Below are 22,695 nucleotides of genomic sequence, written 5' to 3' on the forward strand. Positions count from 1 at the left end.
ATATATATGGGTTAATTAAATGAAAGAACTGGCATTAGTAATAGAATCTTGTAAAGCTGCATGAAACCAGTCAAATGATTGAATTCATATTATACAAGTAGGCAATTTTTTGAATATTTAAAACATATTGTTACAGGCTAAAGATAAAAATGGGTTAATTAAATGAATGAACCGGCATTAGTAAGAGAATCTTGTAAAGTTGCATGAAACCAGTCAAATGATTGAATTCATGTTATTCAAGTAGGCAACATTTAGAATATTTAAAACAAATTGTTACAGGCTAAAGATAAAATGGGTTAATTAAATGAAAGAGTTGGGACTAGATAGAGAATCTTGTAAAGCTGCGTGAAACCAGTCAAATGATTGAATTCATATTATTCAAGTAGGCAAGTTTTAGAATATTTAAAACAAATTGTTACAGGCTAAAGATATATATGGCTTAATTAAATGAACGAACTGGCATTAGTAAGAGAATCTTGTAAAGCTGCGTGAAACCAGTCAAATGATTGAATTAATATTATTCAAGTAGGCAAGTTTTAGAATATATAAACCTAATTGTTACAGGCTAATGATATAAATGGTTTAATTAAATGAAAGAGTTGGGACTAGAAAGAGAATCTTCTAAAGTTGCCTGAAATCAGTCAAATGATTGAATTCATATTATTCAAGTAGGCAAGTTTTAGAATATTTAAAACAAATTGTTACAGGCTAAAGATATATATGGCTTAATTAAATGAACGAACTGGCATTAGTAAGAGAATCTTGTAAAGCTGCGTGAAACCAGTCAAATGATTGAATTAATATTATTCAAGTAGGCAAGTTTTAGAATATATAAAACAAATTGTTACAGGCTAATGATATAAATGGGTTAATTAAATGAAAGAGTTGGGACTAGAAAGAGAATCTTCTAAAGTTGCCTGAAATCAGTCAAATGATTGAATTCATATTATTCAAGTAGGCAAGTTGTAGAATATTTAAAACAAATTGTTACAGGCTAAAGATAAATAAGTTAATTAAATGAAACAGTTGGGACTAGAAAGAGAATCTTGTAAAGCTGCATGAAACCAGTCAAATGATTGAATTCATGTTATTCAAGTAGGCATGTTTTAGAATATTTAAAACAAATTGTTACAGGCTAAAGATATATATGGGTTAATTAAATGAAAGAACTGGCATTAGTAAGAGAATTTTGTAAAGTTGCATGAAACCAGTCAAATGATTGAATTCATGTTATTCAAATAGGCAACATTTAGAATATTTTAAACAAATTGTTACAGGCAAAAGATATAAATGGGTTAATTTAATGAAAGAGTTGGGACTATAACGAGAATCTTGTAAAGCTGCATGAAACGAGTCAAATTATTGAATTCATATTATTCAAATAGGCAAGTTGTAGAATATTTAAAACAAATTGTTACAGGCTAAAGATATATATGGGTTAATTAAATGAAAGAACTGGCATTAGTAAGAGAATCTTGTAAGCTGCATGAAACCACTCAAATGATTGAATTCATATTATTCAAGTAGGCAAGTTTTAGAATATTTAAAACAAATTGTTACAGGCTAAAGATATATATGGGTTAATTAAATGAAAGAACTGGCATTAGTAATAGAATCTTGTAAAGCTGCATGAAACCAGTCAAATGATTGAATTCATATTATACAAGTAGGCAATTTTTTGAATATTTAAAACATATTGTTACAGGCTAAAGATAAAAATGGGTTAATTAAATGAATGAACCGGCATTAGTAAGAGAATCTTGTAAAGTTGCATGAAACCAGTCAAATGATTGAATTCATGTTATTCAAGTAGGCAACATTTAGAATATTTAAAACAAATTGTTACAGGCTAAAGATAAAATGGGTTAATTAAATGAAAGAGTTGGGACTAGATAGAGAATCTTGTAAAGTTGCGTGAAACCAGTCAAATGATTGAATTCATATTATTCAAGTAGGCAAGTTTTAGAATATTTAAAACAAATTGTTACAGGCTAAAGATATATATGGCTTAATTAAATGAACGAACTGGCATTAGTAAGAGAATCTTGTAAAGCTGCGTGAAACCAGTCAAATGATTGAATTAATATTATTCAAGTAGGCAAGTTTTAGAATATATAAAACTAATTGTTACAGGCTAATGATATAAATGGTTTAATTAAATGAAAGAGTTGGGACTAGAAAGAGAATCTTCTAAAGTTGCCTGAAATCAGTCAAATGATTGAATTCATATTATTCAAGTAGGCAAGTTGTAGAATATTTAAAACAAATTGTTACAGGCTAAAGATAAATAAGTTAATTAAATGAAACAGTTGGGACTAGAAAGAGAATCTTGTAAAGCTGCATGAAACCAGTCAAATGATTGAATTCATGTTATTCAAGTAGGCATGTTTTAGAATATTTAAAACAAATTGTTACAGGCTAAAGATATATATGGGTTAATTAAATGAAAGAACTGGCATTAGTAAGAGAATTTTGTAAAGTTGCATGAAACCAGTCAAATGATTGAATTCATGTTATTCAAATAGGCAACATTTAGAATATTTTAAACAAATTGTTACAGGCAAAAGATATAAATGGGTTAATTTAATGAAAGAGTTGGGACTATAACGAGAATCTTGTAAAGCTGCATGAAACGAGTCAAATTATTGAATTCATATTATTCAAATAGGCAAGTTGTAGAATATTTAAAACAAATTGTTACAGGCTAAAGATATATATGGGTTAATTAAATGAAAGAACTGGCATTAGTAAGAGAATCTTGTAAGCTGCATGAAACCACTCAAATGATTGAATTCATATTATTCAAGTAGGCAAGTTTTAGAATATTTAAAACAAATTGTTACAGGCTAAAGATATATATGGGTTAATTAAATGAAAGAACTGGCATTAGCAATAGAATCTTGTAAAGCTGCATGAAACCAGTCAAATGATTGAATTCATATTATACAAGTAGGCAATTTTTTGAATATTTAAAACAAATTGTTACAGGCTAATGATATAAATGGTTTAATTAAATGAAAGAGTTGGGACTAGAAAGAGAATCTTCTAAAGTTGCCTGAAATCAGTCAAATGATTGAATTCATATTATTCAAGTAGGCAAGTTTTAGAATATATAAAACAAATTGTTACAGGCTAATGATATAAATGGGTTAATTAAATGAAAGAGTTGGGACTAGAAAGAGAATCTTCTAAAGTTGCCTGAAATCAGTCAAATGATTGAATTCATATTATTCAATTAGGCAATTTTTTGAATATTTAAAACAAATTGTTACGTGCTAAAGATAAAAATGGGTTAATTAAATGAAAGAACTGGCATTAGTAAGAGAATTTTGTAAAGTTGCATGAAACCAGTCAAATGATTGAATTCATGTTATTCAAATAGGCAACATTTAGAATATTTTAAACAAATTGTTACAGGCTAAAGATATATATGGGTTAATTAAATGAAAGAACTGGCATTAGTAAGAGAATCTTGTAAGCTGCATGAAACCACTCAAATGATTGAATTCATATTATTCAAGTAGGCAAGTTTTAGAATATTTAAAACAAATTGTTACAGGCTAAAGATATATATGGGTTAATTAAATGAAAGAACTGGCATTAGTAATAGAATCTTGTAAAGCTGCATGAAACCAGTCAAATGATTGAATTCATATTATACAAGTAGGCAATTTTTTGAATATTTAAAACATATTGTTACAGGCTAAAGATAAAAATGGGTTAATTAAATGAATGAACCGGCATTAGTAAGAGAATCTTGTAAAGTTGCATGAAACCAGTCAAATGATTGAATTCATGTTATTCAAGTAGGCAACATTTAGAATATTTAAAACAAATTGTTACAGGCTAAAGATAAAATGGGTTAATTAAATGAAAGAGTTGGGACTAGATAGAGAATCTTGTAAAGCTGCGTGAAACCAGTCAAATGATTGAATTCATATTATTCAAGTAGGCAAGTTTTAGAATATTTAAAACAAATTGTTACAGGCTAAAGATATATATGGCTTAATTAAATGAACGAACTGGCATTAGTAAGAGAATCTTGTAAAGCTGCGTGAAACCAGTCAAATGATTGAATTAATATTATTCAAGTAGGCAAGTTTTAGAATATATAAACCTAATTGTTACAGGCTAATGATATAAATGGTTTAATTAAATGAAAGAGTTGGGACTAGAAAGAGAATCTTCTAAAGTTGCCTGAAATCAGTCAAATGATTGAATTCATATTATTCAAGTAGGCAAGTTTTAGAATATTTAAAACAAATTGTTACAGGCTAAAGATATATATGGCTTAATTAAATGAACGAACTGGCATTAGTAAGAGAATCTTGTAAAGCTGCGTGAAACCAGTCAAATGATTGAATTAATATTATTCAAGTAGGCAAGTTTTAGAATATATAAAACAAATTGTTACAGGCTAATGATATAAATGGGTTAATTAAATGAAAGAGTTGGGACTAGAAAGAGAATCTTCTAAAGTTGCCTGAAATCAGTCAAATGATTGAATTCATATTATTCAAGTAGGCAAGTTGTAGAATATTTAAAACAAATTGTTACAGGCTAAAGATAAATAAGTTAATTAAATGAAACAGTTGGGACTAGAAAGAGAATCTTGTAAAGCTGCATGAAACCAGTCAAATGATTGAATTCATGTTATTCAAGTAGGCATGTTTTAGAATATTTAAAACAAATTGTTACAGGCTAAAGATATATATGGGTTAATTAAATGAAAGAACTGGCATTAGTAAGAGAATTTTGTAAAGTTGCATGAAACCAGTCAAATGATTGAATTCATGTTATTCAAATAGGCAACATTTAGAATATTTTAAACAAATTGTTACAGGCAAAAGATATAAATGGGTTAATTTAATGAAAGAGTTGGGACTATAACGAGAATCTTGTAAAGCTGCATGAAACGAGTCAAATTATTGAATTCATATTATTCAAATAGGCAAGTTGTAGAATATTTAAAACAAATTGTTACAGGCTAAAGATATATATGGGTTAATTAAATGAAAGAACTGGCATTAGTAAGAGAATCTTGTAAGCTGCATGAAACCACTCAAATGATTGAATTCATATTATTCAAGTAGGCAAGTTTTAGAATATTTAAAACAAATTGTTACAGGCTAAAGATATATATGGGTTAATTAAATGAAAGAACTGGCATTAGTAATAGAATCTTGTAAAGCTGCATGAAACCAGTCAAATGATTGAATTCATATTATACAAGTAGGCAATTTTTTGAATATTTAAAACATATTGTTACAGGCTAAAGATAAAAATGGGTTAATTAAATGAATGAACCGGCATTAGTAAGAGAATCTTGTAAAGTTGCATGAAACCAGTCAAATGATTGAATTCATGTTATTCAAGTAGGCAACATTTAGAATATTTAAAACAAATTGTTACAGGCTAAAGATAAAATGGGTTAATTAAATGAAAGAGTTGGGACTAGATAGAGAATCTTGTAAAGTTGCGTGAAACCAGTCAAATGATTGAATTCATATTATTCAAGTAGGCAAGTTTTAGAATATTTAAAACAAATTGTTACAGGCTAAAGATATATATGGCTTAATTAAATGAACGAACTGGCATTAGTAAGAGAATCTTGTAAAGCTGCGTGAAACCAGTCAAATGATTGAATTAATATTATTCAAGTAGGCAAGTTTTAGAATATATAAAACTAATTGTTACAGGCTAATGATATAAATGGTTTAATTAAATGAAAGAGTTGGGACTAGAAAGAGAATCTTCTAAAGTTGCCTGAAATCAGTCAAATGATTGAATTCATATTATTCAAGTAGGCAAGTTGTAGAATATTTAAAACAAATTGTTACAGGCTAAAGATAAATAAGTTAATTAAATGAAACAGTTGGGACTAGAAAGAGAATCTTGTAAAGCTGCATGAAACCAGTCAAATGATTGAATTCATGTTATTCAAGTAGGCATGTTTTAGAATATTTAAAACAAATTGTTACAGGCTAAAGATATATATGGGTTAATTAAATGAAAGAACTGGCATTAGTAAGAGAATTTTGTAAAGTTGCATGAAACCAGTCAAATGATTGAATTCATGTTATTCAAATAGGCAACATTTAGAATATTTTAAACAAATTGTTACAGGCAAAAGATATAAATGGGTTAATTTAATGAAAGAGTTGGGACTATAACGAGAATCTTGTAAAGCTGCATGAAACGAGTCAAATTATTGAATTCATATTATTCAAATAGGCAAGTTGTAGAATATTTAAAACAAATTGTTACAGGCTAAAGATATATATGGGTTAATTAAATGAAAGAACTGGCATTAGTAAGAGAATCTTGTAAGCTGCATGAAACCACTCAAATGATTGAATTCATATTATTCAAGTAGGCAAGTTTTAGAATATTTAAAACAAATTGTTACAGGCTAAAGATATATATGGGTTAATTAAATGAAAGAACTGGCATTAGCAATAGAATCTTGTAAAGCTGCATGAAACCAGTCAAATGATTGAATTCATATTATACAAGTAGGCAATTTTTTGAATATTTAAAACATATTGTTACAGGCTAAAGATAAAAATGGGTTAATTAAATGAATGAACCGGCATTAGTAAGAGAATCTTGTAAAGTTGCATGAAACCAGTCAAATGATTGAATTCATGTTATTCAAGTAGGCAACATTTAGAATATTTAAAACAAATTGTTACAGGCTAAAGATAAAATGGGTTAATTAAATGAAAGAGTTGGGACTAGATAGAGAATCTTGTAAAGCTGCGTGAAACCAGTCAAATGATTGAATTCATATTATTCAAGTAGGCAAGTTTTAGAATATTTAAAACAAATTGTTACAGGCTAAAGATATATATGGCTTAATTAAATGAACGAACTGGCATTAGTAAGAGAATCTTGTAAAGCTGCGTGAAACCAGTCAAATGATTGAATTAATATTATTCAAGTAGGCAAGTTTTAGAATATATAAAACTAATTGTTACAGGCTAATGATATAAATGGTTTAATTAAATGAAAGAGTTGGGACTAGAAAGAGAATCTTGTAAAGCTGCGTGAAACCAGTCAAATGATTGAATTAATATTATTCAAGTAGGCAAGTTTTAGAATATATAAAACAAATTGTTACAGGCTAATGATATAAATGGGTTAATTAAATGAAAGAGTTGGGACTAGAAAGAGAATCTTCTAAAGTTGCCTGAAATCAGTCAAATGATTGAATTCATATTATTCAAGTAGGCAAGTTGTAGAATATTTAAAACAAATTGTTACAGGCTAAAGATAAATAAGTTAATTAAATGAAACAGTTGGGACTAGAAAGAGAATCTTGTAAAGCTGCATGAAACCAGTCAAATGATTGAATTCATGTTATTCAAGTAGGCATGTTTTAGAATATTTAAAACAAATTGTTACAGGCTAAAGATATATATGGGTTAATTAAATGAAAGAACTGGCATTAGTAAGAGAAATTTGTAAAGTTGCATGAAACCAGTCAAATGATTGAATTCATGTTATTCAAATAGGCAACATTTAGAATATTTTAAACAAATTGTTACAGGCTAAAGATAAATGGGTTAATTAAATGAAACAGTTGGGACTAGAAAGAGAATCTTGTAAAGCTGCATGAAACCAGTCAAATGATTGAATTCATATTATTGAGGTAGGCAAGTTTTAGAATATTTAATTCAAATTGTTACAGGCTAAAGATAAAATGGGTTAATTAAATGAAAGAGTTGGGACTAGATAGAGAATCTTGTAAAGCTGCGTGAAACCAGTCAAATGATTGAATTCATATTATTCAAGTAGGCAAGTTTTAGAATATTTAAAACAAATTGTTACAGGCTAAAGATATATATGGCTTAATTAAATGAACGAACTGGCATTAGTAAGAGAATCTTGTAAAGCTGCGTGAAACCAGTCAAATGATTGAATTAATATTATTCAAGTAGGCAAGTTTTAGAATATATAAAACAAATTGTTACAGGCTAATGATATAAATGGGTTAATTAAATGAAAGAGTTGGGACTAGAAAGAGAATCTTCTAAAGTTGCCTGAAATCAGTCAAATGATTGAATTCATATTATTCAATTAGGCAATTTTTTGAATATTTAAAACAAATTGTTACGTGCTAAAGATAAAAATGGGTTAATTAAATGAAAGAACTGGCATTAGTAAGAGAATTTTGTAAAGTTGCATGAAACCAGTCAAATGATTGAATTCATGTTATTCAAATAGGCAACATTTAGAATATTTTAAACAAATTGTTACAGGCTAAAGATATATATGGGTTAATTAAATGAAAGAACTGGCATTAGTAAGAGAATCTTGTAAGCTGCATGAAACCACTCAAATGATTGAATTCATATTATTCAAGTAGGCAATTTTTAAAATATTTAATTCAAATTGTTACAGGCTAAAGATATAAATGGGTTAATTAAATGAAAGAGTTGGAACTTGATAGAGAATCTTGTAAAGCTGCGTGAAACCAGTCAAATGATTGAATTCATATTATTCAAGTAGGCAAGTTTTAGAATATTGAAAACAAATTGTTACAGGCTAAAGATAAATGGGTTAATTAAATGAAACAGTTGGGACTAGAAAGAGAATCTTGTAAAGCTGCATGAAACCAGTCAAATGATTGAATTCATGTTATTCAAGCAGGCATGTTTTAGAATATTTAAAACAAATTGTTACAGGCTAAAGATATAAATGGGTTAATTAAATGAAAGAGTTGGAACTTGATAGAGAATCTTGTAAAGCTGCGTGAAACCAGTCAAATGATTGAATTCATATTATTCAAGTAGGCAAGTTTTAGAATATTTAAAACAAATTGTTACAGGCTAAAGATAAATGGGTTAATTAAATGAAACAGTTGGGACTAGAAAGAGAATCTTGTAAAGCTGCATGAAACCAGTCAAATGATTGAATTCATATTATTGAGGTAGGCAAGTTTTAGAATATTTAATTCAAATTGTTACAGGCTAAAGATAAAATGGGTTAATTAAATGAAAGAGTTGGGACTAGATAGAGAATCTTGTAAAGCTGCGTGAAACCAGTCAAATGATTGAATTCATATTATTCAAGTAGGCAAGTTTTAGAATATTTAAAACAAATTGTTACAGGCTAAAGATATATATGGCTTAATTAAATGAACGAACTGGCATTAGTAAGAGAATCTTGTAAAGCTGCGTGAAACCAGTCAAATGATTGAATTCATATTATTCAAGTAGGCAAGTTTTAGAATATTTAAAACAAATTGTTACAGGCTAAAGATATATATGGCTTAATTAAATGAACGAACTGGCATTAGTAAGAGAATCTTGTAAAGCTGCGTGAAACCAGTCAAATGATTGAATTCATATAATTCAATTAGGCAATTTTTTGAATATTTAAAACAAATTGTTACGTGCTAAAGATGAAAATGGGTTAATTAAATAAAAGAACTGGCATTAGTAAGAGAATTTTGTAAAGTTGCATGAAACCAGTCAAATGATTGAATTCATGTTATTCAAATAGGCAACATTTAGAATATTTTAAACAAATTGTTACAGGCTAAAGATATAAATGGGTTAATTTAATGAAAGAGTTGGGACTATAACGAGAATCTTGTAAAGCTGCATGAAACGAGTCAAATTATTGAATTCATATTATTCAAATAGGCAAGTTGTAGAATATTTAAAACAAATTGTTACAGGCTAAAGATATATATGGGTTAATTAAATGAAAGAACTGGCATTAGTAAGAGAATCTTGTAAGCTGCATGAAACCACTCAAATGATTGAATTCATATTATTCAAGTAGGCAAGTTTTAGAATATTTAAAACAAATTGTTACAGGCTAAAGATATATATGGGTTAATTAAATGAAAGAACTGGCATTAGTAATAGAATCTTGTAAAGCTGCATGAAACCAGTCAAATGATTGAATTCATATTATACAAGTAGGCAATTTTTTGAATATTTAAAACATATTGTTACAGGCTAAAGATAAAAATGGGTTAATTAAATGAATGAACCGGCATTAGTAAGAGAATCTTGTAAAGCTGCATGAAACCAGTCAAATGATTGAATTCATGTTAGTCAAGTAGGCAACATTTAGAATATTTAAAACAAATTGTTACAGGCTAAAGATAAAATGGGTTAATTAAATGAAAGAGTTGGGACTAGATAGAGAATCTTGTAAAGCTGCGTGAAACCAGTCAAATGATTGAATTCATATTATTCAAGTAGGCAAGTTTTAGAATATTTAAAACAAATTGTTACAGGCTAAATATATATATGGCTTAATTAAATGAACGAACTGGCATTAGTAAGAGAATCTTGTAAAGCTGCGTGAAACCAGTCAAATGATTGAATTAATATTATTCAAGTAGGCAAGTTTTAGAATATATAAAACAAATTGTTACAGGCTAATGATATAAATGGTTTAATTAAATGAAAGAGTTGGGACTAGAAAGAGAATCTTCTAAAGTTGCCTGAAATCAGTCAAATGATTGAATTCATATTATTCAAGTAGGCAAGTTTTAGAATATTTAAAACAAATTGTTACAGGCTAAAGATATAATTGGGTTAATAAATGAAAGAGTTGGGACTAGTAAGAAAATCTTGTAAAGCTGCATGAAACCAGTCAAATGATTGAATTCATATTATTCAAGTAGGCAATTTTTTGAATATTTAAAAATAATTGTTACAGGCTAAAGATAAAAAGGGGTAATTAAATGAATGAACTGGCATTAGTAAGAGAATCTTGTAAAGTTGCATGAAACCAGTCAAATGATTGAATTCATGTTATTCAAGTAGGCAACATTTAGAATATTTAAAGCAAATTGTTACAGGCTAAAGATATAAATGGGTTAATTAAATGAAACAGTTGGGACTAGAAAGAGAATCTTGAAAGCTGCATGAAACCAGTCAAATGATTGAATTCATATTATTCAAGTAGGCAAGTTTTAGAATATATAAAACAAATTGTTACAGGCTAATGATATAAATGGGTTAATTAAATGAAAGAGTTGGGACTAGAAAGAGAATCTTCTAAAGTTGCCTGAAATCAGTCAAATGATTGAATTCATATTATTCAAGTAGGCAAGTTGTAGAATATTTAAAACAAATTGTTACAGGCTAAAGATAAATAAGTTAATTAAATGAAACAGTTGGGACTAGAAAGAGAATCTTGTAAAGCTGCATGAAACCAGTCAAATGATTGAATTCATGTTATTCAAGTAGGCATGTTTTAGAATATTTAAAACAAATTGTTACAGGCTAAAGATATATATGGGTTAATTAAATGAAAGAACTGGCATTAGTAAGAGAATTTTGTAAAGTTGCATGAAACCAGTCAAATGATTGAATTCATGTTATTCAAATAGGCAACATTTAGAATATTTTAAACAAATTGTTACAGGCAAAAGATATAAATGGGTTAATTTAATGAAAGAGTTGGGACTATAACGAGAATCTTGTAAAGCTGCATGAAACGAGTCAAATTATTGAATTCATATTATTCAAATAGGCAAGTTGTAGAATATTTAAAACAAATTGTTACAGGCTAAAGATATATATGGGTTAATTAAATGAAAGAACTGGCATTAGTAAGAGAATCTTGTAAGCTGCATGAAACCACTCAAATGATTGAATTCATATTATTCAAGTAGGCAAGTTTTAGAATATTTAAAACAAATTGTTACAGGCTAAAGATATATATGGGTTAATTAAATGAAAGAACTGGCATTAGTAATAGAATCTTGTAAAGCTGCATGAAACCAGTCAAATGATTGAATTCATATTATACAAGTAGGCAATTTTTTGAATATTTAAAACATATTGTTACAGGCTAAAGATAAAAATGGGTTAATTAAATGAATGAACCGGCATTAGTATGAGAATCTTGTAAAGTTGCATGAAACCAGTCAAATGATTGAATTCATGTTATTCAAGTAGGCAACATTTAGAATATTTAAAACAAATTGTTACAGGCTAAAGATAAAATGGGTTAATTAAATGAAAGAGTTGGGACTAGATAGAGAATCTTGTAAAGCTGCGTGAAACCAGTCAAATGATTGAATTCATATTATTCAAGTAGGCAAGTTTTAGAATATTTAAAACAAATTGTTACAGGCTAAAGATATATATGGCTTAATTAAATGAACGAACTGGCATTAGTAAGAGAATCTTGTAAAGCTGCGTGAAACCAGTCAAATGATTGAATTAATATTATTCAAGTAGGCAAGTTTTAGAATATATAAAACTAATTGTTACAGGCTAATGATATAAATGGTTTAATTAAATGAAAGAGTTGGGACTAGAAAGAGAATCTTCTAAAGTTGCCTGAAATCAGTCAAATGATTGAATTCATATTATTCAAGTAGGCAAGTTTTAGAATATTTAAAACAAATTGTTACAGGCTAAAGATATATATGGCTTAATTAAATGAACGAACTGGCATTAGTAAGAGAATCTTGTAAAGCTGCGTGAAACCAGTCAAATGATTGAATTAATATTATTCAAGTAGGCAAGTTTTAGAATATATAAAACAAATTGTTACAGGCTAATGATATAAATGGGTTAATTAAATGAAAGAGTTGGGACTAGAAAGAGAATCTTCTAAAGTTGCCTGAAATCAGTCAAATGATTGAATTCATATTATTCAAGTAGGCAAGTTGTAGAATATTTAAAACAAATTGTTACAGGCTAAAGATAAATAAGTTAATTAAATGAAACAGTTGGGACTAGAAAGAGAATCTTGTAAAGCTGCATGAAACCAGTCAAATGATTGAATTCATGTTATTCAAGTAGGCATGTTTTAGAATATTTAAAACAAATTGTTACAGGCTAAAGATATATATGGGTTAATTAAATGAAAGAACTGGCATTAGTAAGAGAAATTTGTAAAGTTGCATGAAACCAGTCAAATGATTGAATTCATGTTATTCAAATAGGCAACATTTAGAATATTTTAAACAAATTGTTACAGGCTAAAGATAAATGGGTTAATTAAATGAAACAGTTGGGACTAGAAAGAGAATCTTGTAAAGCTGCATGAAACCAGTCAAATGATTGAATTCATATTATTGAGGTAGGCAAGTTTTAGAATATTTAATTCAAATTGTTACAGGCTAAAGATAAAATGGGTTAATTAAATGAAAGAGTTGGGACTAGATAGAGAATCTTGTAAAGCTGCGTGAAACCAGTCAAATGATTGAATTCATATTATTCAAGTAGGCAAGTTTTAGAATATTTAAAACAAATTGTTACAGGCTAAAGATATATATGGCTTAATTAAATGAACGAACTGGCATTAGTAAGAGAATCTTGTAAAGCTGCGTGAAACCAGTCAAATGATTGAATTAATATTATTCAAGTAGGCAAGTTTTAGAATATATAAAACAAATTGTTACAGGCTAATGATATAAATGGGTTAATTAAATGAAAGAGTTGGGACTAGAAAGAGAATCTTCTAAAGTTGCCTGAAATCAGTCAAATGATTGAATTCATATTATTCAATTAGGCAATTTTTTGAATATTTAAAACAAATTGTTACGTGCTAAAGATAAAAATGGGTTAATTAAATGAAAGAACTGGCATTAGTAAGAGAATTTTGTAAAGTTGCATGAAACCAGTCAAATGATTGAATTCATGTTATTCAAATAGGCAACATTTAGAATATTTTAAACAAATTGTTACAGGCTAAAGATATATATGGGTTAATTAAATGAAAGAACTGGCATTAGTAAGAGAATCTTGTAAGCTGCATGAAACCACTCAAATGATTGAATTCATATTATTCAAGTAGGCAATTTTTAAAATATTTAATTCAAATTGTTACAGGCTAAAGATATAAATGGGTTAATTAAATGAAAGAGTTGGAACTTGATAGAGAATCTTGTAAAGCTGCGTGAAACCAGTCAAATGATTGAATTCATATTTTTCAAGTAGGCAAGTTTTAGAATATTGAAAACAAATTGTTACAGGCTAAAGATAAATGGGTTAATTAAATGAAACAGTTGGGACTAGAAAGAGAATCTTGTAAAGCTGCATGAAACCAGTCAAATGATTGAATTCATGTTATTCAAGCAGGCATGTTTTAGAATATTTAAAACAAATTGTTACAGGCTAAAGATATAAATGGGTTAATTAAATGAAAGAGTTGGAACTTGATAGAGAATCTTGTAAAGCTGCGTGAAACCAGTCAAATGATTGAATTCATATTATTCAAGTAGGCAAGTTTTAGAATATTTAAAACAAATTGTTACAGGCTAAAGATAAATGGGTTAATTAAATGAAACAGTTGGGACTAGAAAGAGAATCTTGTAAAGCTGCATGAAACCAGTCAAATGATTGAATTCATATTATTGAGGTAGGCAAGTTTTAGAATATTTAATTCAAATTGTTACAGGCTAAAGATAAAATGGGTTAATTAAATGAAAGAGTTGGGACTAGATAGAGAATCTTGTAAAGCTGCGTGAAACCAGTCAAATGATTGAATTCATATTATTCAAGTAGGCAAGTTTTAGAATATTTAAAACAAATTGTTACAGGCTAAAGATATATATGGCTTAATTAAATGAACGAACTGGCATTAGTAAGAGAATCTTGTAAAGCTGCGTGAAACCAGTCAAATGATTGAATTCATATTATTCAAGTAGGCAAGTTTTAGAATATTTAAAACAAATTGTTACAGGCTAAAGATATATATGGCCTTATTAAATGAACGAACTGGCATTAGTAAGAGAATCTTGTAAAGCTGCGTGAAACCAGTCAAATGATTGAATTCATATTATTCAATTAGGCAATTTTTTGAATATTTAAAACAAATTGTTACGTGCTAAAGATGAAAATGGGTTAATTAAATGAAAGAACTGGCATTAGTAAGAGAATTTTGTAAAGTTGCATGAAACCAGTCAAATGATTGAATTCATGTTATTCAAATAGGCAACATTTAGAATATTTTAAACAAATTGTTACAGGCTAAAGATATAAATGGGTTAATTTAATGAAAGAGTTGGGACTATAACGAGAATCTTGTAAAGCTGCATGAAACGAGTCAAATTATTGAATTCATATTATTCAAATAGGCAAGTTGTAGAATATTTAAAACAAATTGTTACAGGCTAAAGATATATATGGGTTAATTAAATGAAAGAACTGGCATTAGTAAGAGAATCTTGTAAGCTGCATGAAACCACTCAAATGATTGAATTCATATTATTCAAGTAGGCAAGTTTTAGAATATTTAAAACAAATTGTTACAGGCTAAAGATATATATGGTTTAATTAAATGAAAGAACTGGCATTAGTAATAGAATCTTGTAAAGCTGCATGAAACCAGTCAAATGATTGAATTCATATTATACAAGTAGGCAATTTTTTGAATATTTAAAACATATTGTTACAGGCTAAAGATAAAAATGGGTTAATTAAATGAATGAACCGGCATTAGTAAGAGAATCTTGTAAAGCTGCATGAAACCAGTCAAATGATTGAATTCATGTTATTCAAGTAGGCAACATTTAGAATATTTAAAACAAATTGTTACAGGCTAAAGATAAAATGGGTTAATTAAATGAAAGAGTTGGGACTAGATAGAGAATCTTGTAAAGCTGCGTGAAACCAGTCAAATGATTGAATTCATATTATTCAAGTAGGCAAGTTTTAGAATATTTAAAACAAATTGTTACAGGCTAAATATATATATGGCTTAATTAAATGAACGAACTGGCATTAGTAAGAGAATCTTGTAAAGCTGCGTGAAACCAGTCAAATGATTGAATTAATATTATTCAAGTAGGCAAGTTTTAGAATATATAAAACAAATTGTTACAGGCTAATGATATAAATGGTTTAATTAAATGAAAGAGTTGGGACTAGAAAGAGAATCTTCTAAAGTTGCCTGAAATCAGTCAAATGATTGAATTCATATTATTCAAGTAGGCAAGTTTTAGAATATTTAAAACAAATTGTTACAGGCTAAAGATATAATTGGGTTAATAAATGAAAGAGTTGGGACTAGTAAGAAAATCTTGTAAAGCTGCATGAAACCAGTCAAATGATTGAATTCATATTATTCAAGTAGGCAATTTTTTGAATATTTAAAAATAATTGTTACAGGCTAAAGATAAAAAGGGGTAATTAAATGAATGAACTGGCATTAGTAAGAGAATCTTGTAAAGTTGCATGAAACCAGTCAAATGATTGAATTCATGTTATTCAAGTAGGCAACATTTAGAAAATTAAAGCAAATTGTTACAGGCTAAAGATATAAATGGGTTAATTAAATGAAACAGTTGGGACTAGAAAGAGAATCTTGAAAGCTGCATGAAACCAGTCAAATGATTGAATTCATATTATTCAGGTAGGCAAGTTTTAGAATATTTAATTCAAATTGTTACAGGCTAAAGATATAAATGGGTTAATTACATGAAAGAGTTGGGACTAGATGGAGAATCTTGTAAAGCTGCGTGAAACCAGTCAAATGATTGAATTCATATTATTCAAGTAGGCAAGTTTTAGAATATTTAAAACAAATTGTTACAGGCTAAAGATATATATGGCTTAATTAAATGAACGAACTGGCATTGGTAAGAGAATCTTGTAAAGCTGCGTGAAACCAGTCAAATGATTGAATTAATATTATTCAAGTAGGCAAGTTTTAGAATATATAAAACAAATTGTTACAGGCTAATGATATAAATGGGTTAATTAAATGATAGAGTTGGGACTAGAAAGAGAATCTTCTAAAGTTGCCTGAAATCAGTCAAATGATTGAATTCATATTATTCAAGTAGGCAATTTTTTGAATATTTAAAACAAATTTTTACGTGCTAAAGATAAAAATGGGTTAATTAAATGAAAGAACTGGCATTAGTAAGAGAATTTTGTAAAGTTGCATGAAACCAGTCAAATGATTGAATTCATGTTATTCAAATAGGCAACATTTAGAATATTTTAAACAAATTGTTACAGGCTAAAGATATAAATAGGTTAATTTAATGAAAGAGTTGGGACTATAACGAGAATCTTGTAAAGCTGCATGAAACGAGTCAAATTATTGAATTCATGTTATTCAAATAGGCAAGTTGTAGAATATTTAAAACAAATTGTTACAGGCTAAAGATAAATAAGTTAATTAAATGAAACAGTTGGGACTAGAAAGAGAATCTTGTAAAGCTGCATGAAACCAGTCAAATGATTGAATTCATGTTATTCAAGTAGGCATGTTTTAGAATATTTAAAACAAATTGTTACAGGCTAAAGATATATATGGGTTAATTAAATGAAAGAACTGGCATTAGTAAGAGAATCTTGTAAGCTGCATGAAACCACTCAAATGATTGAATTCATATTATTCAAGTAGGCAATTTTTAAAATATTTAATTCAAATTGTTACAGGCTAAAGATATAAATGGGTTAATTAAATGAAAGAGTTGGAACATGATAGAGAATCTTGTAAAGCTGCGTGAAACCAGTCAAATGATTGAATTCATATTATTCAAGTAGGCAAGTTTTAGAATATTGAAAACAAATTGTTACAGGCTAAAGATAAATGGGTTAATTAAATGAAACAGTTGGGACTAGAAAGAGAATCTTGTAAAGCTGCATGAAACCAGTCAAATGATTGAATTCATGTTATTCAAGCAGGCATGTTTTAGAATATTTAAAACAAATTGTTACAGGCTAAAGATAAATAAGTTAATTAAATGAAACAGTTGGGACTAGAAAGAGAATCTTGTAAAGCTGCATGAAACCAGTCAAATGATTGAATTCATATTATTCAAGTAGGCAAGTTTTAGAATATTTAAAACAAATTGTTACAGGCTAAAGATATATATGGCTTAATTAAATGAACGAACTGGCATTAGTAAGAGAATCTTGTAAAGCTGCGTGAAACCAGTCAAATGATTGAATTCATATTATTCAAGTAGGCAAGTTTTAGAATATTTAAAACAAATTGTTACAGGCTAAAGATATATATGGCCTTATTAAATGAACGAACTGGCATTAGTAAGAGAATCTTGTAAAGCTGCGTGAAACCAGTCAAATGATTGAATTCATATTATTCAATTAGGCAATTTTTTGAATATTTAAAACAAATTGTTACGTGCTAAAGATGAAAATGGGTTAATTAAATGAAAGAACTGGCATTAGTAAGAGAATTTTGTAAAGTTGCATGAAACCAGTCAAATGATTGAATTCATGTTATTCAAATAGGCAACATTTAGAATATTTTAAACAAATTGTTACAGGCTAAAGATATAAATGGGTTAATTTAATGAAAGAGTTGGGACTATAAAGAGAATCTTGTAAAGCTGCATGAAACGAGTCAAATTATTGAATTCATATTATTCAAATAGGCAAGTTTTTGAATATTTAAAACAAATTGTTACGTGCTAAAGATAAAAATGGGTTAATTAAATGAAAGAACTGGCATTAGTAAGAGAATTTTGTAAAGTTGCATGAAACCAGTCAAATGATTGAATTCATGTTATTCAAATAGGCAACATTTAGAATATTTTAAACAAATTGTTACAGGCTAAAGATATATATGGGTTAATTAAATGAAAGACCTGGCATTAGTAAGAGAATCTTGTAAGCTGCATGAAACCACTCAAATGATTGAATTCATATTATTCAAGTAGGCAATTTTTAAAATATTTAATTCAAATTGTTACAGGCTAAAGATATTAATGGGTTAATTAAATGAATGAACCGGCATTAGTAAGAGAATCTTGTAAAGCTGCATGAAACCAGTCAAATGATTGAATTCATGTTATTCAAGTAGGCAACATTTAGAATATTTAAAACAAATTGTTACAGGCTAAAGATAAAATGGGTTAATTAAATGAAAGAGTTGGGACTAGATAGAGAATCTTGTAAAGCTGCGTGAAACCAGTCAAATGATTGAATTCATATTATTCAAGTAGGCAAGTTTTAGAATATTTAAAACAAATTGTTACAGGCTAAATATATATATGGCTTAATTAAATGAACGAACTGGCATTAGTAAGAGAATCTTGTAAAGCTGCGTGAAACCAGTCAAATGATTGAATTAATATTATTCAAGTAGGCAAGTTTTAGAATATATAAAACAAATTGTTACAGGCTAATGATATAAATGGTTTAATTAAATGAAAGAGTTGGGACTAGAAAGAGAATCTTCTAAAGTTGCCTGAAATCAGTCAAATGATTGAATTCATATTATTCAAGTAGGCAAGTTTTAGAATATTTAAAACAAATTGTTACAGGCTAAAGATATAATTGGGTTAATAAATGAAAGAGTTGGGACTAGTAAGAAAATCTTGTAAAGCTGCATGAAACCAGTCAAATGATTGAATTCATATTATTCAAGTAGGCAATTTTTTGAATATTTAAAAATAATTGTTACAGGCTAAAGATAAAAAGGGGTAATTAAATGAATGAACTGGCATTAGTAAGAGAATCTTGTAAAGTTGCATGAAACCAGTCAAATGATTGAATTCATGTTATTCAAATAGGCAACATTTAGAATATTTTAAACAAATTGTTACAGGCTAAAGATAAATGGGTTAATTAAATGAAACAGTTGGGACTAGAAAGAGAATCTTGTAAAGCTGCATGAAACCAGTCAAATGATTGAATTCATATTATTGAGGTAGGCAAGTTTTAGAATATTTAATTCAAATTGTTACAGGCTAAAGATAAAATGGGTTAATTAAATGAAAGAGTTGGGACTAGATAGAGAATCTTGTAAAGCTGCGTGAAACCAGTCAAATGATTGAATTCATATTATTCAAGTAGGCAAGTTTTAGAATATTTAAAACAAATTGTTACAGGCTAAAGATATATATGGCTTAATTAAATGAACGAACTGGCATTAGTAAGAGAATCTTGTAAAGCTGCGTGAAACCAGTCAAATGATTGAATTAATATTATTCAAGTAGGCAAGTTTTAGAATATATAAAACAAATTGTTACAGGCTAATGATATAAATGGGTTAATTAAATGAAAGAGTTGGGACTAGAAAGAGAATCTTCTAAAGTTGCCTGAAATCAGTCAAATGATTGAATTCATATTATTCAATTAGGCAATTTTTTGAATATTTAAAACAAATTGTTACGTGCTAAAGATAAAAATGGGTTAATTAAATGAAAGAACTGGCATTAGTAAGAGAATTTTGTAAAGTTGCATGAAACCAGTCAAATGATTGAATTCATGTTATTCAAATAGGCAACATTTAGAATATTTTAAACAAATTGTTACAGGCTAAAGATATATATGGGTTAATTAAATGAAAGACCTGGCATTAGTAAGAGAATCTTGTAAGCTGCATGAAACCACTCAAATGATTGAATTCATATTATTCAAGTAGGCAATTTTTAAAATATTTAATTCAAATTGTTACAGGCTAAAGATATAAATGGGTTAATTAAATGAAAGAGTTGGAACTTGATAGAGAATCTTGTAAAGCTGCGTGAAACCAGTCAAATGATTGAATTCATATTATTCAAGTAGGCAAGTTTTAGAATATTGAAAACAAATTGTTACAGGCTAAAGATAAATGGGTTAATTAAATGAAACAGTTGGGACTAGAAAGAGAATCTTGTAAAGCTGCATGAAACCAGTCAAATGATTGAATTCATATTATTGAGGTAGGCAAGTTTTAGAATATTTAATTCAAATTGTTACAGGCTAAAGATATATATGGCTTAATTAAATGAACGAACTGGCATTAGTAAGAGAATCTTGTAAAGCTGCGTGAAACCAGTCAAATGATTGAATTCATATTATTCAAGTAGGCAAGTTTTAGAATATTTAAAACAAATTGTTACAGGCTAAAGATATATATGGCTTAATTAAATGAACGAACTGGCATTAGTAAGAGAATCTTGTAAAGCTGCGTGAAACCAGTCAAATGATTGAATTCATATTATTCAATTAGGCAATTTTTTGAATATTTAAAACAAATTGTTACGTGCTAAAGATGAAAATGGGTTAATTAAATGAAAGAACTGGCATTAGTAAGAGAATTTTGTAAAGTTGCATGAAACCAGTCAAATGATTGAATTCATGTTATTCAAATAGGCAACATTTAGAATATTTTAAACAAATTGTTACAGGCTAAAGATATAAATGGGTTAATTTAATGAAAGAGTTGGGACTATAACGAGAATCTTGTAAAGCTGCATGAAACGAGTCAAATTATTGAATTCATATTATTCAAATAGGCAAGTTGTAGAATATTTAAAACAAATTGTTACAGGCTAAAGATATATATGGGTTAATTAAATGAAAGAACTGGCATTAGTAAGAGAATCTTGTAAGCTGCATGAAACCACTCAAATGATTGAATTCATATTATTCAAGTAGGCAAGTTTTAGAATATTTAAAACAAATTGTTACAGGCTAAAGATATATATGGGTTAATTAAATGAAAGAACTGGCATTAGTAATAGAATCTTGTAAAGCTGCATGAAACCAGTCAAATGATTGAATTCATATTATACAAGTAGGCAATTTTTTGAATATTTAAAACATATTGTTACAGGCTAAAGATAAAAATGGGTTAATTAAATGAATGAACCGGCATTAGTAAGAGAATCTTGTAAAGCTGCATGTAACCAGTCAAATGATTGAATTCATGTTATTCAAGTAGGCAACATTTAGAATATTTAAAACAAATTGTTACAGGCTAAAGATAAAATGGGTTAATTAAATGAAAGAGTTGGGACTAGATAGAGAATCTTGTAAAGCTGCGTGAAACCAGTCAAATGATTGAATTCATATTATTCAAGTAGGCAAGTTTTAGAATATTTAAAACAAATTGTTACAGGCTAAATATATATATGGCTTAATTAAATGAACGAACTGGCATTAGTAAAAGAATCTTGTAAAGCTGCGTGAAACCAGTCAAATGATTGAATTCATATTATTCAATTAGGCAATTTTTTGAATATTTAAAACAAATTGTTACGTGCTAAAGATAAAAATGGGTTAATTAAATGAAAGAACTGGCATTAGTAAGAGAATTTTGTAAAGTTGCATGAAACCAGTCAAATGATTGAATTCATGTTATTCAAATAGGCAACATTTAGAATATTTTAAACAAATTGTTACAGGCTAAAGATATATATGGGTTAATTAAATGAAAGAACTGGCATTAGTAAGAGAATCTTGTAAGCTGCATGAAACCACTCAAATGATTGAATTCATATTATTCAAGTAGGCAATTTTTAAAATATTTAATTCAAATTGTTACAGGCTAAAGATATAAATGGGTTAATTAAATGAACGAACTGGCATTAGTAAGAGAATCTTGTAAAGCTGCGTGAAACCAGTCAAATGATTGAATTCATGTTATTCAAGCAGGCATGTTTTAGAATATTTAAAACAAATTGTTACAGGCTAAAGATATAAATGGGTTAATTAAATGAAAGAGTTGGAACTTGATAGAGAATCTTGTAAAGCTGCGTGAAACCAGTCAAATGATTGAATTCATATTATTGAAGTAGGCAAGTTTTAGAATATTTAAAACAAATTGTTACAGGCTAAAGATAAATGGGTTAATTAAATGAAACAGTTGGGACTAGAAAGAGAATCTTGTAAAACTGCATGAAACCAGTCAAATGATTGAATTCATATTATTGAGGTAGGCAAGTTTTAGAATATTTAATTCAAATTGTTACAGGCTAAAGATATATATGGCTTAATTAAATGAACGAACTGGCAT

Source organism: Lycorma delicatula, chromosome 5 (assembly GCF_047948215.1).
Source record: "Lycorma delicatula isolate Av1 chromosome 5, ASM4794821v1, whole genome shotgun sequence".
NCBI classification, from domain to species: Eukaryota; Metazoa; Arthropoda; class Insecta; order Hemiptera; family Fulgoridae; genus Lycorma; species Lycorma delicatula.